The following is a 23,598-nucleotide window of genomic DNA, read 5'->3' as shown; positions in this document are numbered from 1 at the left end:
ATTAAAAACTGGAACCTCAATGGGGTACACAGCTTTTGCACTGAGAATCTGAGGAGTCTTCATTTTCTTGGGTACAGAGATATTTTTGTCATGGATTTTAGTTAATATGTTTTGTTAGAGTTTAATGCATTTCTGTGTTCTAATGATTCTTGCAGAGTTCTCTTGGGTTTGATTCTTTTATATGTTTATTCTCCATCTCCCTCCTCCTTTGTATCTGCTGTTTCTTAATCTTTAACTTTGCTGCTGCTGTTGTTACGTGGTAGGGAGATTTTGGAAGGGCACATCCATAATGTGATAGAAGGATAGAAGAAATGTAAACAGACTTAAAGAGAGGGGTACATTGTCTATGAAATACTCAGACTGGAAGAGGAAATGCAAATGAAGTCAGGCAAGAAAAATTATCATTTTCAGGTGGAGGAGTCTTAATAAAATAGGGCATAAAATTTTATGATACCATATGGTATTTTAAACTAATTGTGTGCATTTTGAGATGTCTTTACCCCAAAAGCATTGACAGAACACTCATTACTTAGTACCAAAATGTTACTCCTACTATTCAGCTTCACAAGTTTAAAGCTGATAATATAAGTTTCCACTGTATGTTACCATTAACAAAGCCAAGACCTGGGTGCATTCATTACTCGTGGCTATGAGATATTGACATGATATAGCCATGAAAGGAGTTACTGAAGCTAAGGACGGTGGTTGTCCACAAAAATATACAGATAGGAACCAGCTATTTATAACTGTGACCTGAAAACTAGGAGATTTTTAAGCATCAAAGCTGTGAAGTGCTGCTTTGCCTTCCTGCAGAATAGTGAGGGATCAGATTTGAATTCCACTTAAAGGCAGCAGTTGAATACTTTGAGGGAGGCATTGCACAGAAATAGCAGAGCCTACACAACGTGGCCCAGGAAGATCCTCATGTCCTATGCACCTTGGAGAAGTGGAGATGTAAGTCCATGGGACACAGGAGACACAGAACAAATTCCTGCTCTTTTTTGTTTTCATCTTCCTCATCTTTCCTTTTTCTCCATTTCTTTTCACCCCAGTCTGACCTTTCATCACTTCTACCGCCTCTTTCCTTCTCTATGAAGCAGGAATATGCCTGGCTTGAGGAAAGTGAGAAAGTCAGCACCAGGAGAAAAAATAGAAAGGTGGAAAGATGAACAACAAACTTAATGAAAGTGATCAAGGCTGGTATCTCGTGTTCTGGTGTTTGCTTTTTTGTCTTTCAGTCTCAAAGTTTTGGGATTTTATTTTTTTTATTTTTCAGTCTCAAAACATACTAAGAACCTTGGGATCAATTCTCTTCCTGCTCTCCACCCACCCCACCCCCCCCCCCCACCCCCCAAAAAAAGGAAAAAAATAGTTGAGAGTTTCTGAGCTTTAAAAGGTTGAGTTTACATGGCAAGATTTACTTGGGGAACCCATAAAATCTCTCCAGTCATTAAAGTAATCCTTTCCTCCAAGAAAGAAAGACTTTTTCTCCGCCTGCAAACACTTGCTAGGAATTATGTGTGAGAATGTTCACAGAAGTGTCTGCAAGACTATCCTGTCTCCCAGCTTTGGCTGTAAATGCCATCCCTGAATGTCATTACCTTTCTGTTTTGGAGCCTGCTGTTCCTCCATGAGGGACTGCAGAGCCACTGGAAGCAGTGGCAAGCGTAGCAGTGTCAGAAGATTTCACAGACTGCTTATAATTCCTTAAAGAAAAATTTTGCTACGACGTAGCCAATACAATCTGTCAGAAACTCGTGACTTGCCTTTGCACACAGCGGCAGTTGGTATTTATGGATTAACGGTGCCGTATGGATGGATGTCTGGCACAGTGACATGCCCCAGAGTGCCCCGAAAGCACTGATCGATGCAGCATTCAGCCGCACGGCTGCACCAGTGCTGGGCTTTCTCTGTTCTTCTTTCCTGGGTGGCAAGGGAGCCATGCCCTACCACATGTCTTCATTGTTGAAACATAAAGAACAAAACATGTACGTTAGCCTGATCAGTACTGGGAACAATAACTTGTGCTTATCAGATTGCAAGGCCTTTTCTGGGAACAGAAATTTGGAGTCCTCAATCTCAAGCAAAAAATCTCAAAGTAAAAAGCAACAGTCAGGCAAGTCAAAATACAGTGAGATACCTCCACTTTTGAGTCATGGTGTTTCACCAGTTGCTCATTTGTGTATCTTAGTATTACAGACCTAGGGTGGCAGACATCCAGAGATCCGAACTGGAGGAAAGCGACTTTCTTATCATTAAATACTTACCTGAAATACTAATCCTTACTGCCTAAACCCAAATTTCTCCCAGGCAGATATGAACTACAAATTAAGAATTGCAAAGGGCAAGACCAGTTCAATGTCTTCTCTTGCACCATTTCATGCCTGAGAAGTTGTCAAAAGGCCATTTGTGAGCAAATACTCACCAGGAAGCTTCTTCCCCTCCCAGCACTTCAGATATGATGCTGATGCCACATGCTTCAAGACAAAATAACCTAGTATGTCAACCTGACACAAATAAAAATCAAATGTATGTCATCTTTGTAAATGGATGTCCCTTGCTTAAATTTTGCCTGATAGGGAATGGCTGGTGTGTGTATTAGTCCTGAACCCAACCAGGCTTAAAGCAAAGCACTTAAAAAGAAGATCACCTGATCCAGTTGCTGGGATCTATGGTTCTGTGACTTTGGCAGTCTCCTTCGGTCTTGTATTATTTCCAGGTCTCTGTAAACAGCTGTTTGATTGTTACTAACCATCTGCATCTGTAAGCTATTATTTTTTATGCTCCTAAGTTTTAATAATACTGAGTTTGGTGCCAAAGAGCAGTCATGGGCAGACCTTGTCCAAACAATGTTTGCTTTTCTTGGAGTATAGTTTACTTAGTGGTAACAAGTTCCTTAGAGTGAGGCCAAGACTTTATAGCCTTTTCCTAGTGATATCTTTCCAACTCTGCCTTTTCCAGACTGACAACTCTGCCTTTATGCTTAGGGCCTCCTTTCCCTTCCCTTCCCTTCCCTTCCCTTCCCTTCCCTTCCCTTCCCTTCCCTTCCCTTCCCTTCCTTCCCTTCCCTTCCCTTCCCTTCCCTTCCCTTCCCTTCCCTCCCGTCCCTTCCCTTCCTCCCTTCCCGTCCCTTCCTTCCCTTCCCTTCCCTTCCCTCCCTTCCCTTCCCTGCCCTTCCCTTCCCGTCCCTTCCCTTCCCTTCCTTCCCTTCCCTTCCTCCAGAAATGGCTTGTTCTAAGTCATTCAGCCAGCCCTAATCTTGGCTTTTCCTCTTTCCAGGTAAATCAGAAGATCCTAAATGCCTGAGCTCTTTTTTTAGCTGGGAGAGAGGAAATTTGAGTTTTCCTACTCCATGCTAATTAATGCTCAGATACCTTAATGCAAACAGGTCACTATATTGGGAATGCATATTTTGGTATGATCTGTACTGTTCACAAAAAACTTTCAGTAAATACATCTATTTTTGCTCTTCAGCTGACAAAAGAAATAAGTAAAATAAACTAGGGATTATTTCTGTTCTTATTTCTATTTTCTGTTCTTTTATTAGTGCTAGATCTCTTTTGTAATATTCAGTGAAATTTCTCCAGTGCAATTCACAGCCTCCCTTCAGCGTACAAAAAAAAATTGTGTGTTTGCTATTTAGGCATAATCACAGTTTCTATTGACATACACATGAAGAGTGTCATTCCCCTGGCTTCCTAATGACTGTGTAAGGTTCCACAGGCAGCAGCTCCCTCTGGTTGTGATGTCAAAAAGACACCTTACCTTTTTTACCATCTTTTTCCTTGAGGCCTTCTGTGATTCACAGTGGTAACTTAGCACCAGTGATACAAAATAGTTGTTATTAATTTGTAGAAGATACAAAGTCATTTTGCATCTGCGGCTTAATTCTTGCTTCTTTTCCTTTAATGTGCGAAAGATACCTTTTATGCATCTACCAATCCTTCATAAAAAAAAAAAAAAAAGGCGTAACTGGACAGAATAAGTGTTGATTTCACCACCTGCACCCGACCCTTTGTCAATGTTTTCCTCATCGGCACAGAAGTGCTGGGGCTGGAGGAAACGTTTAAGGACTCACAGACGATGTAAGCCATGTGGTTTGATGAAGGAGCCCCGTGCAGTACCTGTGCTCCCCTTCTGCTTTTATCAGTACACACACCTGCCTGGAGTACAGGAGAACCAGAAAAAGCCATTTTGCAGCACACTGCCCCGTTCATGGGGTCTGTATTGCAACAGATCTTAGCACAATGCAACCCTTTCCAGCACCCCAGTTTACAGGGCAGGGAAAAAAAAAAAAAAAAAAAAGGCTGAAGGAAATGAGAAGTCCATCAGGGATGCCGGGGTGCTGGGATGCTGCTGCAAAGCTGTGCCTTGGGCAGCTCCTCTCATCTCCATGTCCTTTCCAGTGTCCTTTGACTGCATCCATGTGGGACATGAGGGCTGTGGGAGCCAGCCTGGGAGCATTAAGATGAGACATCTGGGATTTTGATGGATCAAAATGTTGGGGGTGAACAACAGAGGCAGTGGGATTGATTATGTTCAATATCTGAAAGCTAGGAAGGAAAAAAAGTGTTTGGCCAGTTTGATGGAAGAGCCAGGGATGACAGTAAGAGAACAGTATGCTATAGTCAGGGAACTGGTGAAAGAAATGTGACCCTTGTAGCAGTGTCTTCCTTAGAGAATTGAAGAGACCAGAGAAATTAGGATGGAAGAGCTGAAAAAGGCAAAGGGGCAGAGTAAGCATAGGGAAGAACGGAAGAAAGGAAGCATGGAATGGTATATCTTAGTAAAATTACTTGGAAAAATACTGAAAAAATTGGGCACAGCTAGTCTATACAAGATCTACCAAGCAATGGTAAAGGGTCAAAAATAGGCTTTCTGTACTGGTTAAGACAACATCAAGCCTGGTAGTTTTTTCAACAGTGAAGATTCACAGCTCCAGAAAAAAATGCGTTTTGAAGTTCTGCTGATATTAGTTTGTGTTAAAATCTCCCTTGACAGAAGCATGTTTTTTATTATCTGTAAGCTAGCTGAGGTTAGTGGTTCCTTTACAGCTGGAGGTAGTGGGGAAGGTTTTGAAAGAATGTAAAGGCACAGGAGTGCAAGGTCCAAGCTAGGGCATGGGCTCAAGTGCAGGTGTTAAGAGAAAGGTGATTCAGCAGTTCTTATATTCCAGGCCCTTTTCTATTTTCCCCTGAGTCTTTGTGCTTATTGTGCCACTACTGCCCACAGCGATGTAGGTGTCTGGGGTGAATTTTCAGCTGCAGCAACAAATGCTGCTCCCTACTAACCTGATTCGTGTTTGATCCAGTAACCCAGAGCTGGGAGGGCTGCCTAGCTCATTAAAAATTCCCTGAGCGAGTTTTCTGACCCAGTTCCAAACAGCAGAAAAAGCTTTTTAAGTTGCTTTTTGGAATTCATGTCATAAAGATTCAGGCAACATATGGATTATTTATTCATGTAGTGAATTTAAAATTGCTGCTTTTTTAAAAAAAATACTTTCCAGTACTGTCTTTGTTTTACAGCTATTCAGGCAACTACTAAAGGAGTGGGTAGAGGGGGAAAGGAGGAAACTGAGACAAGGTCTTAGGCATGACTATAAGGACCCAGCAAATCCAGTTCTAGTGCCAAATTGTTTTAATGAAAAAGCTGATTTTACTTTCTACTTGGCTGTGAAGTGCGAAAGGGCACATTTGTTAGCAATTTTATTTGATTCTTTCTGTATAAAGGACCTACGCCATTCATTCCCCATGTATTTTAGTAATCAGAAAAAAATAATTTCTCCTATATTTGGTTGTGCAAGCATGTCCTTCATTTCAGAGTCAGACCCACAACAGATGTCATCAGTGACAGGTCCATTGAAAACATACCAGCTGTCCTGATTCATACCAGCTTCAGCTCTACTCCACAGTCAGTTAGTGAAATGAATACAGGCTTGCAGCTTCACCAAAGCTATTGGCTTCAAGTGAAGCTTCCTCCTGTTGCAGTTGTGATGAACATCAAAATCCTTTTGAGGAAACCAAAGGTAAAAATAGAAAAGTAATATTGTCATTGCAGACAAATCTCAAGCAGGCAACAACCACTCTCTGCCTTCAGGTAGAGAAAGGGTTTTTTTCAGGAAATCTGAGTAGAGCTTGTACTCTTCTGCAGATGGCAGGTCTCTTCCGTAAAGCCAGAGGAAGAAACAGAAGCACAGCAAGCTGTAGTTTCTATCCCTTCCAGCACTGGTCAATGAAAAACTAAGGTGGGACAGAAAGGAACAGAGTATAGAGATACACACAATACTTTTACACCTCCCAAAAGAAGTTGGAAGCCTAAAGGATAGACACGCAGGGAAACAGCAGTGATGAGCATGACACAAGGAATTTGGGTCCTGCACAGGGACCCCAAAAGCGACACTGCCACTCTGGGGCCCCCAGATGCGTTTCCCATGGGCTAGCAGCCTCCCCACATGCTCTCACCCTGCTCTCCTGGCATCAGGCCTGAGGTTCCCCCCACTCTGTTCCTTCTGGATAAGACTTGTCTGACCTTGGAGGCTGAAACGTTGTTTCTAAAATTTTTCAGCCCAGGAAAGGCAAAGAAGCTCTGCAGTGGACCAGAACCCAGCAGCTTCCCAGCCAAAAAAAAGGCTGATGTCTCACGCATTCATCTTGTATTTCAAAGAGTCCCAAAACAGTCCATCTGAGGTCACACTATAACCTGGATAAACATCTATTGTTGCACCCATGGACAAAAACAAGTAATCAGCCTTATCGTGCCAATTTTCTCAAGCCAGACAAACAGAAGAGTTCATGTAATTACAAGCCTGATAGCCTGAAACTAATCCCAGGTAAAATGCTCTATAGCAGATCTGGGAGTCAACTAATAATTAAAAGAAAGCAGTATATTTAATGATGAACAAAGTGCAATTATGAAAAGTAGCTTGTTATCGGTTGATAATGTTACAAGATTGCAAAAGCTAACTGTGGCTGTTGTAATAGACTCTGCAGGGTGTGTGATGTGGTATGGCATGGCATTTTGATTAAGACACAAAGTGGATTAATGGCTGGTAGGTCTCAAAATGTAATGGGGATTTCTGTTTTAATGGTTGTATTTCTGCTAGTTCCCACAGAGATCAATTTTTAGCACTATGCCATTTAAAACTTTTCATTAACAGCCTAGAGACATGCAGTAGTTTGCAAATGTTAAAAAAACCAAACCAAACCAAAACAAAACAAAACATGAAAGGGGCACTAAAGTTATGAAGAAAACAGGTCCCTGATACAGAGCAACATGTATCTGTCAGTAAATGAGATTCAGATAAACAATGCATATTTGCGTGTGGCCTATAATGAAAGTATGCCTCTATCAAGACTGCAAGTTAAGTCCTGGGGAGGACTGTAGTGGAAGCTAGAAGTCCTCATGCATCATCTGCTGAACATGAGCTTCAGAATGCTGATAGCAAAACCTCCGGCTGTCATCTTTGCTATATCCTGATTATAAAAGCACAAAGTGAAAGAAACGGAGAGATTGATGTCATGTCCACAGGGAGGCTGCTGCTGAGATGTTTGGCCCGTCTGATGACTACAAATTCAAGGAAGATGCTGATTAAATTGGATAAGATTCAGGAAGGAGCCGCAGAAATCACTGAGGGACTGGAAAACATGTCTCTTGAGAAAGAAATAAAGGGATTTAACTTACTTAGTTTATTCAAAAGTATGTTGGCCAGGGAGCTGTTAACTATTTAAACATGGGGAACAGAGATATGATAGTTCACCTTCAAGCCAACAAGAAAATTCAAAAGCTGGAAACAAAGCTGGCCAAGGACAGGGTATTTTTCATGTGATTTCCTAGGGACAGCAAAGTCAATGCAATTGAGCTATCTGTTCATCTTTCAGTTCCACCCCTTGTTTTTCTTTCTCCTTTCCCACACAGACAAATTTAAAATACCTTTAGCATGTTCACCCAGTTACAACCAAAGTTACTGGGTTGAAGCAGTGGGAAAATAGAAATCTCAAGGATATGACAAGTCCGTAAGTGTCCTAACAAGCGACTGGGCAGAGCACTCTGTGGATTCATGCTCTTATGCAGAGGAAGGCAGCTGTGACAACACCTCATACTGTCTAGCACAGATGCCAGCTGGCTGGTCAGTGCACACACACACACACATACTGCCCTGTTAGTCAGTTCATGCCCCATTTGGCTTATACTAGATTTTCCTTAAAGCCTGACCAAGAGTGTAATGAAGACTGAATCACAGTAGTCCTGTGGTTTGTATATTACAGAAGATCAAGGTAGACATCCATGGTAGCCTTTCTGGTCTTACTGTCTCTGACTCCATGACCCTTTAAATTAAAACAATTAAGAAAGCAAAAGGAAAAAAAGAGGTTAACCAGTCAGCTTGTCCAAGGGGAACAGTCATGTCAGAGAGCAAAGAGGAGTTTAAATGTCCCACTTGAGTTTAACAAGTGCCACTGGGTTTGACTTGGTCCTGCTCTCCACAAGGATGTCTCAGAGCCATGTGAGTGTGACTACCAGGGAAGTCAGAGAGGTGGCCACGACACTCATCTGTGGCAAACTTTAGCTGTCCAAGGCGGAAATGGTGGTTGCCCTGGCTGCTGTCCTGGCCCTCTACTGCACAGATGGCACAGGCAGTTCAGCAGGACATCCTTCCCTCACCAGCATCTTGGCCCTACATCCCAGCACAGTCATGGACTCTGTCAGTTGCTCCAATTTACAGGTAATTACCTGGGCTGGAAACTGCACCATCCCCTGCACCATTCGGGCAGTTTGTGTGTGGGCAGCTGGGGCATTAACCATTGCACCTCTGGCTGTGACTGCGCAGTCAGCACAAAGTTGCCCTGCTCCCCCTTCCGCTACACCAAGGCATGCACTCACCCGGGCATGGCTACCCGCTGCTCCCACTGAGAAGCAGCACGGTGAGGAAACTTCCAGCTTGCTTATTCTTCAGCTGGACCTGGGTCACCATGCAACTGCAGAAGCATCAGTGCCAGCACCAAACAGTAGGTGATGCCAGGGTAGGAGCAAGCAGGTGGGTATGCAGGAAGTAAAGGAGCTTGAGCCAGGCATGAAACACCTGCACAGCAACACTGTCAGCCAAACCCAGAAGCAAATGCAGTTGGCAGCCCCCAGGCAGTGAGCCCAGGCTGAACCCGCTGCTTCAGTGACGCTAGTCTTTGAGCTGCCCCGTTTAGCGCTAGCTCAGGTATAACTACAGAAACTGCAGTTACATCTTACAGTGTCATAAGGGCATGTTCTGTGAGAGTCTCATATACTGCAAACAAGCTGATTTTTCCTAGTGCGTTCCATTTATCCTGATACATTTCACTTGCAAAGCAGTCTCCACAAGAGGAAGGAAGCACCCCAGGTGCTGGGGCTCAGGGGTGAGCTGGTGAGGTGAGGAGCAGAGCCCCACCAGGTGCTCCCCAGCCAGGTGCCTGCGGCCTTTGAGAAAGGCAAAGCATCAGTTTTCACAGCCTCCTTCACTGGGGAACAGCATCCAGCACTTGCTCAGAACATACTGAGAGGTAATGTAAGACTGACAGATTTGTTCCTATTTCCTTTTCAGATAAGCTCTTGGTAAATAGGGGTCACGGTGCTGGGGCTGTTGTAGGTGCACTGACAGATTGGCTTTACTGGAGCACACGTGTGACTGAGGTGTTCAGGCTGATTACAGCCATTCAAAAACCTTGCTTTGAAGCAGTATATTACCTCATATATTTTCAGTATTAGAAATGGAGAAGCTGTGGGTTCGAGCTGGCCTGTTCCACCTTTCATCTCCCAGCTTGAGCCATACATTGGAATTCAAAGGTGTTATCTGATGCCATGGGGCTCTACTCCAGACAATGATGGAAAAAACTGGACAATGCAGGTATTTCTGCTTTTGATCTCAAGTTGGCACCTACACTTCTGTACTTTGCAATCCAGACTTACACTGCTCCACAAGCAAAAGCAAGGTACATCCTGGCTGCCCAGAAGATGCAGTCCTGGGTGGGCTGGTGCAGTCCTAGCCCAGTGCAACAAGCTATCAGCTCAGGCTCAGATTAAGGTGTAAACTGTCCAGTTTTGTATGGTGTAGCACCACTGCTAATAAGGCAGCCCTTACTGCCAGTCTCTAAGTGAAAAACCAGCTGAGCCCTGGAGAACGGCAGGCTTATTGTGTGTGAGCTATTTTCTCTAGTGTTTTTTGGAGGGGGACATAATTAATTTCCTATAAAAGTACACAAATGAATAGGAATTAAGAACCTTGCAAAAAGTTGTTTATTGCACTTGAAGCACAGGAAACTAGCAGGCAGCTTCTCCAGGTTTCCCATGTGACCAGCTGAGCTCCACCAGTATAGGTACCTGCAGGCTGCTGGGGCCACCTTCGGGATGAGCCCTGGGTGCAGCTCGAATTCTCCCTCTTGGTGCTGCAGTGCAATGACATAGCCGTTCTGCTGTTTCGGTAACACTCCAGGTCCCAAATACTTTGCAATGGCTCTGAGCCACAGCGTAGCCAAGGCTTGTTTCAAAAGCTCACCAGCCTAAAATGCGGGCGCCATCAGATGCCTTACAGAAGACTTGTGGGTACCTCTCCTGCTGCTGTTTGCTTCTCTCACTCTGCCTGTCTGCAGACACCAAAGAGAAGGGGCTGCTGACTCCAGAAGAAACTGCAGTTCAAAAGGCCTTACGCCAGCCTAGAAAACATAAGATAAAGAGTGCAGTATTTGTGCACGAAGAAGAGAATGTTTACAGGGATTGTTCCAGGCAAGAAATAAAAAAGCACTGGGGGATGGTGCACGGACATCTCTAAACATTAAAAGAGGTTTTAACAGCAGTGTATCTGCCTAAATCAACCCAGTCAACCAACAGTGTTACAGAGTTAAATATCACACTAACTTCCTTCATATCTTCCTCCCTATAGTCCTGACCTTTACTCTTCCATCTTTGCTATCTGCCTTCTGTGTTTTCCATCTTCTTTCTTTTTCTGAGCCTGTTCTGCCTTCCCTGCCAAATACCCACATATTCTCCAGGAGTAAATACCAGTTGCGCATTGGAAGTCAGTGATAGTTTGGAAAAAAAAAAAGCTGAAGCCAAATTTTCTGTGGTTGTTAAAAGGCACTAAAGTTGACCCTGGAGGCTCACCAGTTTGAAACCCCAGGGCTCTCTTGTCAAAGCTGTCAGCCAAGGAAAACTTGTGTGTGGAGGAGGAAAGGCTGGTGGTCTGCACATCACTCACAGCCGGGCTGGCACAAGGCTCTCTGTTAACTGAACAAAGCAGGAGGCAGGACTGAAATTTTGCGCCACTGTTCTCTCACAGGAATAAGTGAAGACTTGCTTTGACAGCAGTCACGCTTCCCTGCGGACAGCACGAAGGATGCATCTGTTTCTGCCTCAGGAGGTGTGTTAGTGAGGGATGGGACCGAGGCTTCCAGGTCTTTGCCTGAGTTTGCACCTGATTAACGACGTGGCCTTGTGAAATTTCCTTAGCTTGAGCAACACAGTGTCTGTAACGGGCCTCAGAAGGGCTTTGAGGAGGAGGCTTTGAGGGGGATTAAGCTGAGCAGCATAAAGGAGTTGCTTTTCACTTTGGCAGCATGGACAATCTTAGTTGGTATTCCACTCAGCAAGAAGTCCTGTCAGTATTAAGGTTTCAGATACTCAATTGGGATTTATTATTTAGTCAAAGCAGAAACAAAATTAGCAGGAATAAAGAGAAATTTACTACAGCTATGTGTAAATCTCTATCAAACACCCTTTTTTGCTCAGAGCTTAACCTACAAATATGCCACGTAGTCATCCTTTTCATTGCAGAACAAGAGTGTGGTATCTTTATAGTGGCAAGATCTAGCATACGACATTCATCTTCAATTACACTGATGCAAACATGCAGAGGTGTCTGTAACTGTGCTTTAAGTGAAGAGCTAAGAAAACTGCCATGCATATATTTTTTTTCCAGACTCCCAGGACTGTGAGTCAATCACAGCTGAATATGCATAGAAAGTCCCAGATAACCTTGTTGGAATTTCATTATAGACACTGTGTAAAAACTGTGCAGACGTGCAGAAGTTCAGGTAGCATATAGAAATCACAATACAATACTTTAAATCTTTAAAAACTGCTGGTAAATGCAAAGGCATTCCCCAGTCAGCCTTTATTAGTGTAAAAGATGGTTTTCTCCTGCTATTATTATGTTTTGCTTTTCCATCTTAATTTCCTCTAATTGTTTCAGTGTTATATTTAACACCACCAGCAGCAAAACCAGTCTTCCCTTGCCTTCCTCAGGGCTCACAGAGAGTGTGGTCCTTGAGACCTGGCACACATGGGTACATGAGAGTGATGGTCCCTCTGGGCTCCCCTGCCCTTGTGGGTGCTAGTCACCTGCTGTTGCAGAGCTGTGGTGCCACAGCTCCTCCTGGGCAGCTCTGCCTCCTCCCATGGTGGAGACAGATGTGCAAAAAATGCCATGGCAAAAAATGGGATGACATTAAGTTAGATCATGACTTCACCATCCACAGGGTGGGAAGCTGTGGAAAGAAAAAGGCTTGCACCATCAGCTTCCCAAATGGGGCAAGCAGAGATTCAGCCCCTTGCTCAGCTGCTCTGGAGCTGGGTTATGAGGCTGCATGGTGGCTGCCCAAAGCTGTAACAAACACAAAGGCACTCAGAAATAGTCTGCCTTTTAGGCTGCTTGGATGATTTTCTCTTTTTTGCTTTTCCTTGATGCTAAATACCATCCCTAAATAGATTAATGAAGCAGAGTCCATAAACTCTGCTACTAATTTAGTTGAAAATGTGCCAGCTTGAAAAGCCAATAGTATATTAATTGAATAAGTTATTTGGATAGCAAGGCATGTGAATGAATAATGTTATTACTGAGCAAGAATGTAGAAGATACATTATTCATTATGTTCTGTTTATAGATATTTCTCCTAGCATATTACATACATAGATATGTGTATCTATTATAGTTAACTCTTACATATTTTGATATTTGTCCACATGTATATAATTGGGGAGAAAACAAATGCGGGCAAGTTTTTCAGATATTAAGTATGCACTCACTGTAGGTATTCTGCAACACCTTTTCCATCAAAAGTATTGTTATTTTACATACTCAGAACGAAAGGCATGAGTATTTGGCCTACGGTTTTCTGTGCTTGAATAGCCTAACAAGGAATAGTGTTCTTGAAGGAATAAATATAATTTCTTGATATTATTTTTATCATGGAAAAATAAAACCCAAACAGTTCCTGGTTTAGTTCTTTTGAAATTGGATATTGAAATTCAAAATTTGGCAAGAATACCATTTAATTATTTATTGAGGACTGACACGTTTATAAACAGCATCATCATAATAATAGCAATAGTAGTAGCAATAAATAATAATAACAACAACAATAAAAAAAAATAACAATGCAGAGGGGGCCTGGGCATCCTGGGGATCCCCTGCAGTGCAATGGAGGGTGCTGTATCTCACTGCCAAGGGGCAACATCCCCTGTTGTGTGGCTGCTCTGCAAAAGGAAGGGAGCCAGTGGCGATCTGCTTCACCAGGACTTCCTCCTCCAACTTTACCTTTGAGAGAAAAGTTTCTGGTTAATCTCAGTGGTTTTTTGACAAGCTGTGAGATTCCTACCTTGTGTTGTCCATGTTCACACCACTACTTCAAGCAGAGATGTAAACCTGACTCTGCCTTGGTACCTTCCATAGGCTGTGAGACATCCAGGATTTTGCTACTTAATTTTTAAGTTTCCTCACCTTGAGATTTTGAATCAAAGACTAGAGAGAACAGTGGCACTATTTTACAATTTCGGTATTTCATTAATGGTGTTTTCTTCTCTTGCTATATTCAAGATGAGTGATTGCCTGGGTTAGCTCAGACACCTATTACAACCTGTTGTCTAGGAAATAACCCAGTGCAAGCCACAGCTTTAAAAAGGAAGCTCCATGACTGCACTTATGTTGCTTAGCTAAAGATTCTGCTCTGCCATCTCTTAAAGCTGATTTAAGGGTGGGCTAGTGTCAAAAGAGGTGGCTTTATCTTCCCTCAGCCACCTTTCAGCCTGCCACTGGCCGCACGTTGTTGTGGTGTCCTTCAAACTGGTACCAGTGTTCACAAGGCCCTGCAATGAGCTGGATCCCACAGTTTGTATGGCTCAAAGCCAATCTTTACTTTTGTAACAACCCTTGACAGGTTAATTTTCAGCAGCCGGCTGGGTGAAAGTAGTGTTGGCTCAAGGGAGGCAGTAAGAAGAGTCAGGAGAAGGTAGTGAGGTCTACAGAACCAATCATTTTAGTAAAACACAGCTCACATTGATTTTAAGTGACCAAGAGACAGTAACACCCTTGCAGAGCATCACTTGCAATAGGTATTTCCTCCCCTGCCCTCTGTTAAATTTTCACTTGCAAAATACACTATTACATAGACAACTAAACATACTATAAAATCATTGAGTCTGTCTTTTTATGCTTCACTGTTCTTCGGTTGTCAAAAAAAGCACAAAAGAGGAGGCAGTGGGGAACTAAGGAAAAGAAAGAGAAGATAAGGGAATTTAAAAATGGGTCTTTGACCTGCAAAATATTGATGAGAATTTTCTCTTTAGTTTATGGAAATTACAGTCTGCTGCCTAGATAGAGATAATTCTGAAATGCAACTTCATTCTTGCTGAGCTTTTCTTTCCTTTAATCCTGCTGACTAGAAACAGTCTATTTCTGTACTGTAAGCATCATCTACTTCAACCGAAAAGCTTTAATTTAATTTTTCTAGACAGGACTGTGAGATGTTCCTGTGGTTGCTATTATGAACAGAAGAAAGCTATGTAAAAAAATACTTATTTCTCAAACTAAATATAGTGACTGAAGATTTCAGCCCTATGAAATTGGGCAGCACATTTTTTATTCTTCTGTATCATCTTGAGAGATTCATGTATATGACTACTCTTCTGGCTCCATGGAGAAAATAAAATGTATAAATCAGGTACTGAAGTACATCTGCATTTTATCTGCTGAGAAAGGGATAAGACAGGGATGCCTTGTGGAGATTCGTCTGATAAAAAAATTATAAACAACATGCTTGCATCGTGGCAGCAGCTGTGTGATGAAAAGTGTAATGTGGAATATAAAACGGCATAGCTAGCTCATGAAATAGTCATAGCTGGCTTAATTTCATTGAAGTTGCTGGAATTGCACCTGTATATTTTTTCAGGCAAAGAGCAGAAAAGTGAAGAGCATTCATCAGAACCAGTGCAAAAATATATTCACAGAGGCTTAAATATTGGGCTGATGGGCATGAAAGAAGCAAAAGAGAAGTCTGTAGATAGTTTTTCTCATTTGGGAGAGAAATACTGACACAGGCTGACACACCACAGACAACTGAATTAATCCTTTCATTATCACCGTAGGAAATGATGGAAGAATTAGTAACAGTGGTGAAAGGGCCAGAAAGACAAAATGTTCCAATACTGCAAGAAGCACTTCATTATGCAGCCCTACTGCCACGGTCATCCATACAGATATAAAAAGTTGGTTGCTTTTCCGCTGGCACTGTGGATTTGCAAAGGCTCTGACCATAGCTTCCCAGTCCACGAGCAGGTCCCAGCAGCTGAGGTCTCCCTGCTGCAGCTCCCACAGCTGCAGTTTGTGTACATCCATGGCCCATAGAAAATACTGATGCTTACTGTACAGAGTGTCCTGCTCCCCCAATGATACATTTATAAATTTTTCATCTCTGGTTAGCTAGAATTTCTCGCAAATGTTTTTCAAGTTTTGACATGTGGTTTTTGTCATTGTAGTTGTCTTTCCTGTGTTCCTTACATACCGGCAGTGTCCCTTCAGTCTCTGCAGCACCTGGTGCAGAGCTTTCAGAAGGTATCAATCACAGAAATAGCGACTTATTGCAATACCAGTTACGGATATTATGGATTTGTCAGCAGTAGGTCACATGTCTATTTCTATAACATCTGTTGTAAAATATGGATGCTGCTTATGCCATCCCAGGAGCCTCATATTTTGTTTTCTGTCAGGGTTGTTTTTATGAGTGAGAAAGTGGAGCAGCCAGCCAGGAGCTCCCACCTGCACCCACACTGCCAAGGTGGGAAGCCTCACAGGGGAACCGAAGTGAGTAGAGGATGATGTCCTCACTTTAGGCCATTTGTAAACTTTTACATAGAATGAAACAGAAGGTGGTATCTTAAGAGAGGTCATTTGACCAGAAGTAGAGTGGCAGATGTAGCCACAGCAGCAAAGCTAGGACCTGAAGAATGATATGGGTTTCCACCTCATGTAAGCTGCTAGTGCATGGCTTAAGTTAGATGAGAAGAAGTATTTTAGGACCTCCCTCCCCTAGTATTTTCTTTGGTAGGAAATTAGACCAGTGGTGTTCAAGCTTTTTTGATTGTGCAGTAAAAGAATTTTGAGCACACACCCCTAATATATTTATATTTACTTATTTATAAATCAAATACTTGTGCAACTGTAGTAATATAGTATGAATATTATAAAACATACACAAAAATAGAAATTAAAATAGGATGAGATAAATATTTTATTTTAAAAATTAATCAGTTAATGGTACAAAAAATATTTTCTTCCCACACCCCAATGGCTTGTCTTGTGCAGCTTTGGTGGGTGCACACCCAGCTTTGGAGTCCACTGCTTCAAACAGCCCCTATACTCCATTTTTCCATCTCCTAACCCTAACCCTAAGACCAACAGAACCTCAGTGACAGCCTGGACAGACCAGATGCCTGGCCATGGCCCAGCCTGCAGCATCACCCATCCTTTTCTTTGCTCTTGGAGGGTATTTTTTGTGTAAGTTTCATTGGAAATCTAAGCACAGTTATTCTCTCTGCAAGATGCTAAAAGTGTTTGGTTCTGCTTTGTGGAAGGGCTGTCCATCACCCACCAGGCCCTGGAGGAGGTAGCCTCTGCCATGGCTTGGAGGTGCAGTCTTCCATGCCCAGGGGGTGGGAAGCAGCTGGTTATCTTAGCAGAAAAGGGCTTTGCTTTTCTTTCTTAGTAGAGTTTGTGCCAAGTTATGGTTTCTGTGAGGGTTATAAAAAAATGGCATAAAGCCCAGAAATTTTTCATGAATTTAGTAGGACTTTGACCACCACCAGGAGTGTGGCTGATGGTAATAACTGAGGGGGTTTGTTGCATGTGACTTTGGGTGGGTGTGTAGGCTGTCATTCAGCTTAAGGCTGGGGTTTTATCTGGTGTTTGAATGAGGCAATCCAAAGCTTCCAGTCCCTCAGCTGGGGACCTCACTACACGGGAGGCTGAGCTAGAAAGAAGGCTGGCTTGGCTTGGCTTGGCTTGGCTTGGCTTGGCTTGGCTTGGCTTGGCTTGGCGCCAAAGCCTTTCTTCAGCTTTTGCAGACTGATTCCTGTCATGTACCTCAGGGATGATTCTGTAAGCTGATCACAGATTTAGGATTGAACCCCAAGAGGACTAATGGCCTCACTGAATATCCACGCCTGCACTCTTCATAGTCGTTCATGTCTTCTGAAATCTGATAAATAACTGAGGGTGTTTGCTCAAGTCTGCAGCACCTGAGGGGTTATGAAGGTGGCTGCCTTCAATTACAGCCCATCTTTTCTCTCTTTTCTCAAGTGTAATTCTCTGCCTGGATGGATTTAAATGCAGGATACTGATTAGGGCTGGAAAATCAATAGCCTCAGGAACAAAAGTCATTGCTGGCATTTAGATAAACTGGAGTTTACAGGAGGAAAGGAGCTGGCAGCATTAACCAAGTTTTTGTTCTCTCCTTTTCTCACTGTTCCTCAGTGTGTTTGCTACTCAGGCTAGGTTAGGATTTCTTCTGACTGGGGGTCAGGAATCCTGCATCCATAGGAAGCCAGATTGTTCCTGGGCAGGACTGGCCTAGGGAAGATTCCCAGCCTACACGTGGGAGCCAGAATCCTTCATCTGCTGGAGCAAGGACCAGTTCCCTCATTAATCATTCCAGGTTAGTGTTGGAGTTATTTGTTTTGCCCTAGAGTCAGGCAAACCTGGAAACATTACAGAACAACCAAGTCCTTCATACATGACCTCTTTAAAACAATTTTTGTACCAAGACGAAGCTAACAGCTGTGCCACTTATGCTATTAGGAAACAACAAAGCGAAGTAAGACCACTGCTGTCAATTCTGAGGTTCAGAAAACATGCCTTGAAACAATTTTCCAGGAAAATTTTCATTTTTCCTTCCTAGAGAAGTATTTATGACAGGAGTTAGATTTGTAAAAAGACAAACATTGATCTCTGGCAGAGCTGTATTCTTTCAGTATTGTAGAAAAGCAGTTTCAAAAGAAGACATTTATTTAAAGAAACAGTGTGTCGGAATACTTTCCTGAGTAGTCATGTTAATTTCTTGGTCATGACAGTAAAATGATAAATTTTGTCATTAGTACATAAGAAGCAAGCATGTTTCAGTTTCTTCAGGCATTTCTTACAGCTACTTACAGGTAATTGTAAGAAAGTAAAACTCTTTCTGTTTCACAGCTTTTATAGCTGGTTTTATTTTAATAGCTGTATCATTGAAGAGGGTGGGGGTTTTTTTGATTTCTAGGTGAAAACATAAAACTCTGAAATTCTCTCAGTGTCCTGTTTGTCCTCTGCTTATAACACTTTTATGGCATACATTAATAATTCATGGAGAAAAAAATAATCGTGGTTAAAATTCTACTCCTAGCTGCATAAAAGCAGTTTATCGACCTTTCTAAAGGCTTTTCTTTTAATTTTTTTTATTGGATTATCCATATGTTTCGTTGAAAGTTGAGCTTCAGAGGTTCCTGACGCAAAGTACAACCTCTTGTTTGCATGACTCTGGGTAACCTTGAAGTGCCCTGCTCCAACTGAAAATTCCAGAGGGAAAAAAACAAATAACAAATTGAATGGCATATAATTTCTCAGGTGCATAAAATATGCCTGGACCAGCAAGTTGGGTAGTACATAGTAGAGTATGCTCTGCTATCAAGGATGCTGTAAGACCATTTCCATTATGCAGAAGAAGCCTGTCATCAGAAAAAAAGGATGAGTGCTGATTGTGAATACTGTCAAGAAATGTGTTCTCAATGGCACTTTATATCCAGAAATGCACAAATACTTTACTGGCTTTAGTTCTTATACTACTACCTTGAAGCAGAAGTATTTTACCTAGCTGCACATAAAGATGGATAAACTGAGGCACTGAAGAGCTTCCTTGCTTTACACTAAGGCCATTGCCCTGAGCCCCCTGCTCTGAATTCCAGTTTCTGCTCACCCCTTCAGATGTCAAAAAGGCAAATAGAGAAGACAGCTTGCAGGCACACAAACAGCATCCTGGGTTTGACAGCTGCCACGTGCTGCCAGGCACACAGTCTGATGCATTTTCAACCATCTGATGTGTGTGACACAATGCCAGTTTTGCAGGTCTGCTCCTGAAGTTATATCACTAGTCTCTGGAGCTTTTAAACTTATGGGTTATTTGTGACAACACACAGGGACAGAAGGCACCAGAAATCTCAGTGAGTTTTCTGAACTTCTTTGAGGGTGGGAGATGGGAAGAATGGAGAACAAAGTAGTGATAATCTGCAATAGTTTTTTCCTTCAAACAATTTGCATCCTATGTAAGATCTAAGGTAATTTTCAACACTGCATCCAGGATTAATTGTGTTGATGGTAAACAAGGACATCCTGTACCTTTCTTTATTTCTTTGCTTTGGCCTACACCTTAAAATGGAATAGTTTATGGACTGACTGTATGGAACTGGAGCCTAGGGAAAAAATGTGGGGGTTTTTTTCCAGAAAAATTCTAACTCCACTTCCACATTATTATTCAGCTCTGTGATTGAATCTAGCCCGCAGTAAACAAGAACTTACTGTAAAGCAATCAATATCCTGTTCTGGCTGGGTCTGGAGGAAGGAAAGGTCCTGATGAGACATTAATATCCATGGTGCCAGCAGAATTTACACTATCTGATGATCTATCTTCTATAGTCTGCTTTCAGTACTGTTTGATTTCTTATCCTTCCTTTCATTTCCCGTGTTATTGAAACCTTTCTTGGAAGAGGTCCAGGTCTGCTCTGGGAAGTCAGCTTTATTGTACCAGGTACACCAACACAGGCTTCAGGCTTCTGTGGATTCAAGTTTTGCATGTAATGAAGCTTCTTGCAGTGTTGCATTCGTAACACATAACAAGGACCCCCCTGGCCATGCTGACTGCAAACTGCTGACACCTGGAGAGTAAATAAAAGCACCATGTGCCTCCCCAGTCTATAGGTGCAGTCGGTTGTTTTCATCACATTCAATATCTCTTGTTAAAAGAAAAATCACACACACACTGCCCCAGGGAATTCAGTTTCATTTGTAAGTCTGGGGATTAGCCCATTTTAAATACGCTAGACACAGCAGTCAAGCTAAATGCTGAAAGGCGATGCTGTACCATCACTGCATTAATTCACCCAGCTCATCAGTATTTTAATCACAAGATCCAGGTGGCTTTTCTGAACTATGGGATTATTAAAGCACAGAGGGATTTTTAGTATCTATTGCCACTTCATTCAGGAAGCAAATATTCTGCAGCAACAATTTTACTTCCTACAGCTGTCAAACGTTGCCAGCAACACATACTAATGTTTCTCAGGAGAAGCTAATCCTCCTAGCTGGAGCATGTCAGACCACAGGGTTGTAACTGCAACAGACATCTAAGATCTGCAGCTTGCTGTCCAGCAAGGCTAAAAAGTAGATTCTGATACTAAGAAATTAAAAACAAAGTAATATTTTCTCATGGACTGGGAAAAAAGGCTTCGCAGTTCAGTTTCAATTTCAGCCTCCCTTTGCACTGAATCTGCTAGTTGAAACAGCTCATCTTAGCCCAGGAACATGGGGAGAAAATAATGTACCATCAGACTGAGAAGAAGGACAGCAAACAGTGAAGATGCTCCAGGGTGCCAACATTACACAGGGGCTTGTCCAAGCCCTGGGCTACAGGAACACAGAGGAAAAGTAAAACACATTAATGTAATGCTACACATCACACAAAGTCATGGGAACAGGCAGAGTGTAGCTGAGGGCAAATGATAAATAACAACACAAAATTTTACCTAGTCCTCTTTAGATTCAGATTGTCAGCCTGTTGCAGAAAAGGGTTGTGGACTCCCCATCCTTGGAGATACTCACGACTAGACTACACAAAGCTCTGAACAAGCTAATCTAAGTTACACTGCTCCAGGAACCCTTGCCACCTTAATTTATTCTATAACTCAATATCTCAGGATAATAAGTACACAGTAGATAAAAATAGATAAAATATTTGTAAGGAGACATTGTTATGGTCTTTATGGTCACAGATATTGATGTGAACCCTGAAAGGTGACAGTGTTCCTACTACCACAAAGGAGCTGTCAATTAGCAACACCGTTAAAAGGAAAGCTTCATGGTATGCCTTTCTAAAAAGACGTATCCCATACTGTATTTTCCTCTAAGAGGACAAGCCCTTGTTCACATCTTTCTGTGTATGTATTTTACAACTCTTCAGAGATACAATAGTGAGTACTATTATACGACATTAAGTAAATGTGAGTTAGTATTTTGGCAGGACAATAGCAAATCAGTAACACTTGGATTTGCTAGAAGTCTTTTCTTAGGGGGAAAGCAGCAGCTTTACTGAGTCTAATTAAGCAATAGATGTGAACAGACTAGAATTCATTCACTTGTTTTGACAAAAAAAAAGTCATGATTTTCCTTCTCTGCTACTAAGGACAGTTCACGGCTTGGTTACAGACAAGCATCACCAAGCTCTACCAGGTTCATGGTAGATTCCTGAAGTGCTTTTCTGTTATGTGTCAAAAGTTGTATTACATATCTTATATATTCCAACTTCTCCTACTGTTCCTCTTTTAGAACATATCTGTACCTTTAGCCTTGGGGTATTTATAGACCTAAAAATTTTTTATTGACTTTTGCACAGAAGAAAATCACTGTAAGTCGATTGCATGATCACAGGCTGAGCTGGCAAACTGCACTGGTAGACCCAATGCTTTTGTGGACCGATGTGTAGGAACAAGCCCTTTGAAGCCAAAACTTAGTATGAGTCCTATTGCTGCTTCTGAAACTCAGCTTACCAATGATCAGGTATCTTTGTGTATATGAGAAGTATTTTTCCCACCTAAGATATTTGCAGACCTACTCAGTTGCACTTTAGAATAGAATGTAACTTCGGTGACATTTATTACTCGCCTCCAACAAGATGAATAAATGTCTGACCTGCCTAAAAACAAATAAACAAAAAAAACCAAAACACCAAAAAACCAAAAAAACCCTCCAAAATATTTCCTCTCCTGTTCTGTTCCTGGTATTAAAGTATTCCATTTTATACAAGTTTAAGATCCAGAAATCTCATTTCTCCCTTTACCGCACTTTTTTTTTTTTTTTTTTCCTGTCCTGGAATATATCAAATGACAAGTTTGTTTAGAAGTAGAGAAGCTGAAAATTGGTTATTTCATTTCTCTCTTCTGGCACCAAGAATGGCCCCCTAAAATTCCAACCTCATCATTGCTGTCAGATTCATCTGGCTTAGGCTTTAAAGTGGTGCAAAACAAAGTCCGTCAGTGCTGTACTCAAAATCTTACTCTGATCCTCAGCACCACACAGTTTCTCAGCAGAGACAGCTGCACTGTGAGAGGACCTAGGCAAACAGTCACAGTGGTGGTCTTTGCATGTAAGGGGAAAGAGAAGCCAAAAGGCAGCAATGACAGCTCAGTTTCCCGAAAACACTACCGGGAAGGTGCAGCCAGCAGCAGTGAGTGGCAGCCAGGAAGGTTGCTCAAGTATCTAAGGTCTGTAAAAGTGCTTTATTGTTACAGTACAAAACTATTTATATAGTTCCAACTATATCTTTGAATGCATTCCATGCTTGTTTCTTCCCACTTTCCCATGCCATGTGGAGGTCCCACAGAGTCATTCTGCATCCTCTTCATTGCAAGGTTTGTGACAGCAGCAGCTTCTTAAATCCCCCCAAAACAAGACAGACAAGGGCAGAGGGGAAGGAGAGGAATAAGTGGTGCATCATCACCATGGTAAAAAATGTTTAAAAGAAAACAACAGTAAAAGTTTCTTTAAAAAAATGTTTTCTCTGATCACGTCTATTTAAAAGATAATGGGAACTGAGCTCCTGCTCATTTTTCTGCCCCATTCTAATCCCTCCAAGAATTACAGAAGCCTCCATAGTGCATGTGCCAATGTCCCACACACCTGTTTCCAGAGCAGGGCAGGATGAAAAAAGGTACCGCTGTGGTTCTGCTTTGGTACCTTCCTGCAGTTTATGTGAGATCATAAAATTGATTTCTTTTAATGTGGACTTTTCAGTTAGTGTAAACAAAGCTAAACTGACCTCAGTCTATTCAGTATGCCAATATAAGGAACGTAATTGTCCTGAGACAGACTGATTAAGGAAGTACCCATAACTGTTTTTTCAGTAAGGTCAGATCTGCTACTGCTTTGAACATCCTTCACTGGAATTAAGTTTTGGTAGAAAGGAAACCCATTCTCCCTGTTTCACAGCTTGGCACAACCTGCCATATGATTCCACGAGTTTAGAAATATCCAGCAGCCACCCTAAATCACTGAATTGTATGGAAAGG

This window comes from Falco rusticolus, chromosome 6 (genome assembly GCF_015220075.1).
Source record: "Falco rusticolus isolate bFalRus1 chromosome 6, bFalRus1.pri, whole genome shotgun sequence".
In the NCBI taxonomy this organism is placed as follows: domain Eukaryota; kingdom Metazoa; phylum Chordata; class Aves; order Falconiformes; family Falconidae; genus Falco; species Falco rusticolus.
Note: the sequence above shows the minus strand (reverse complement) of the source record.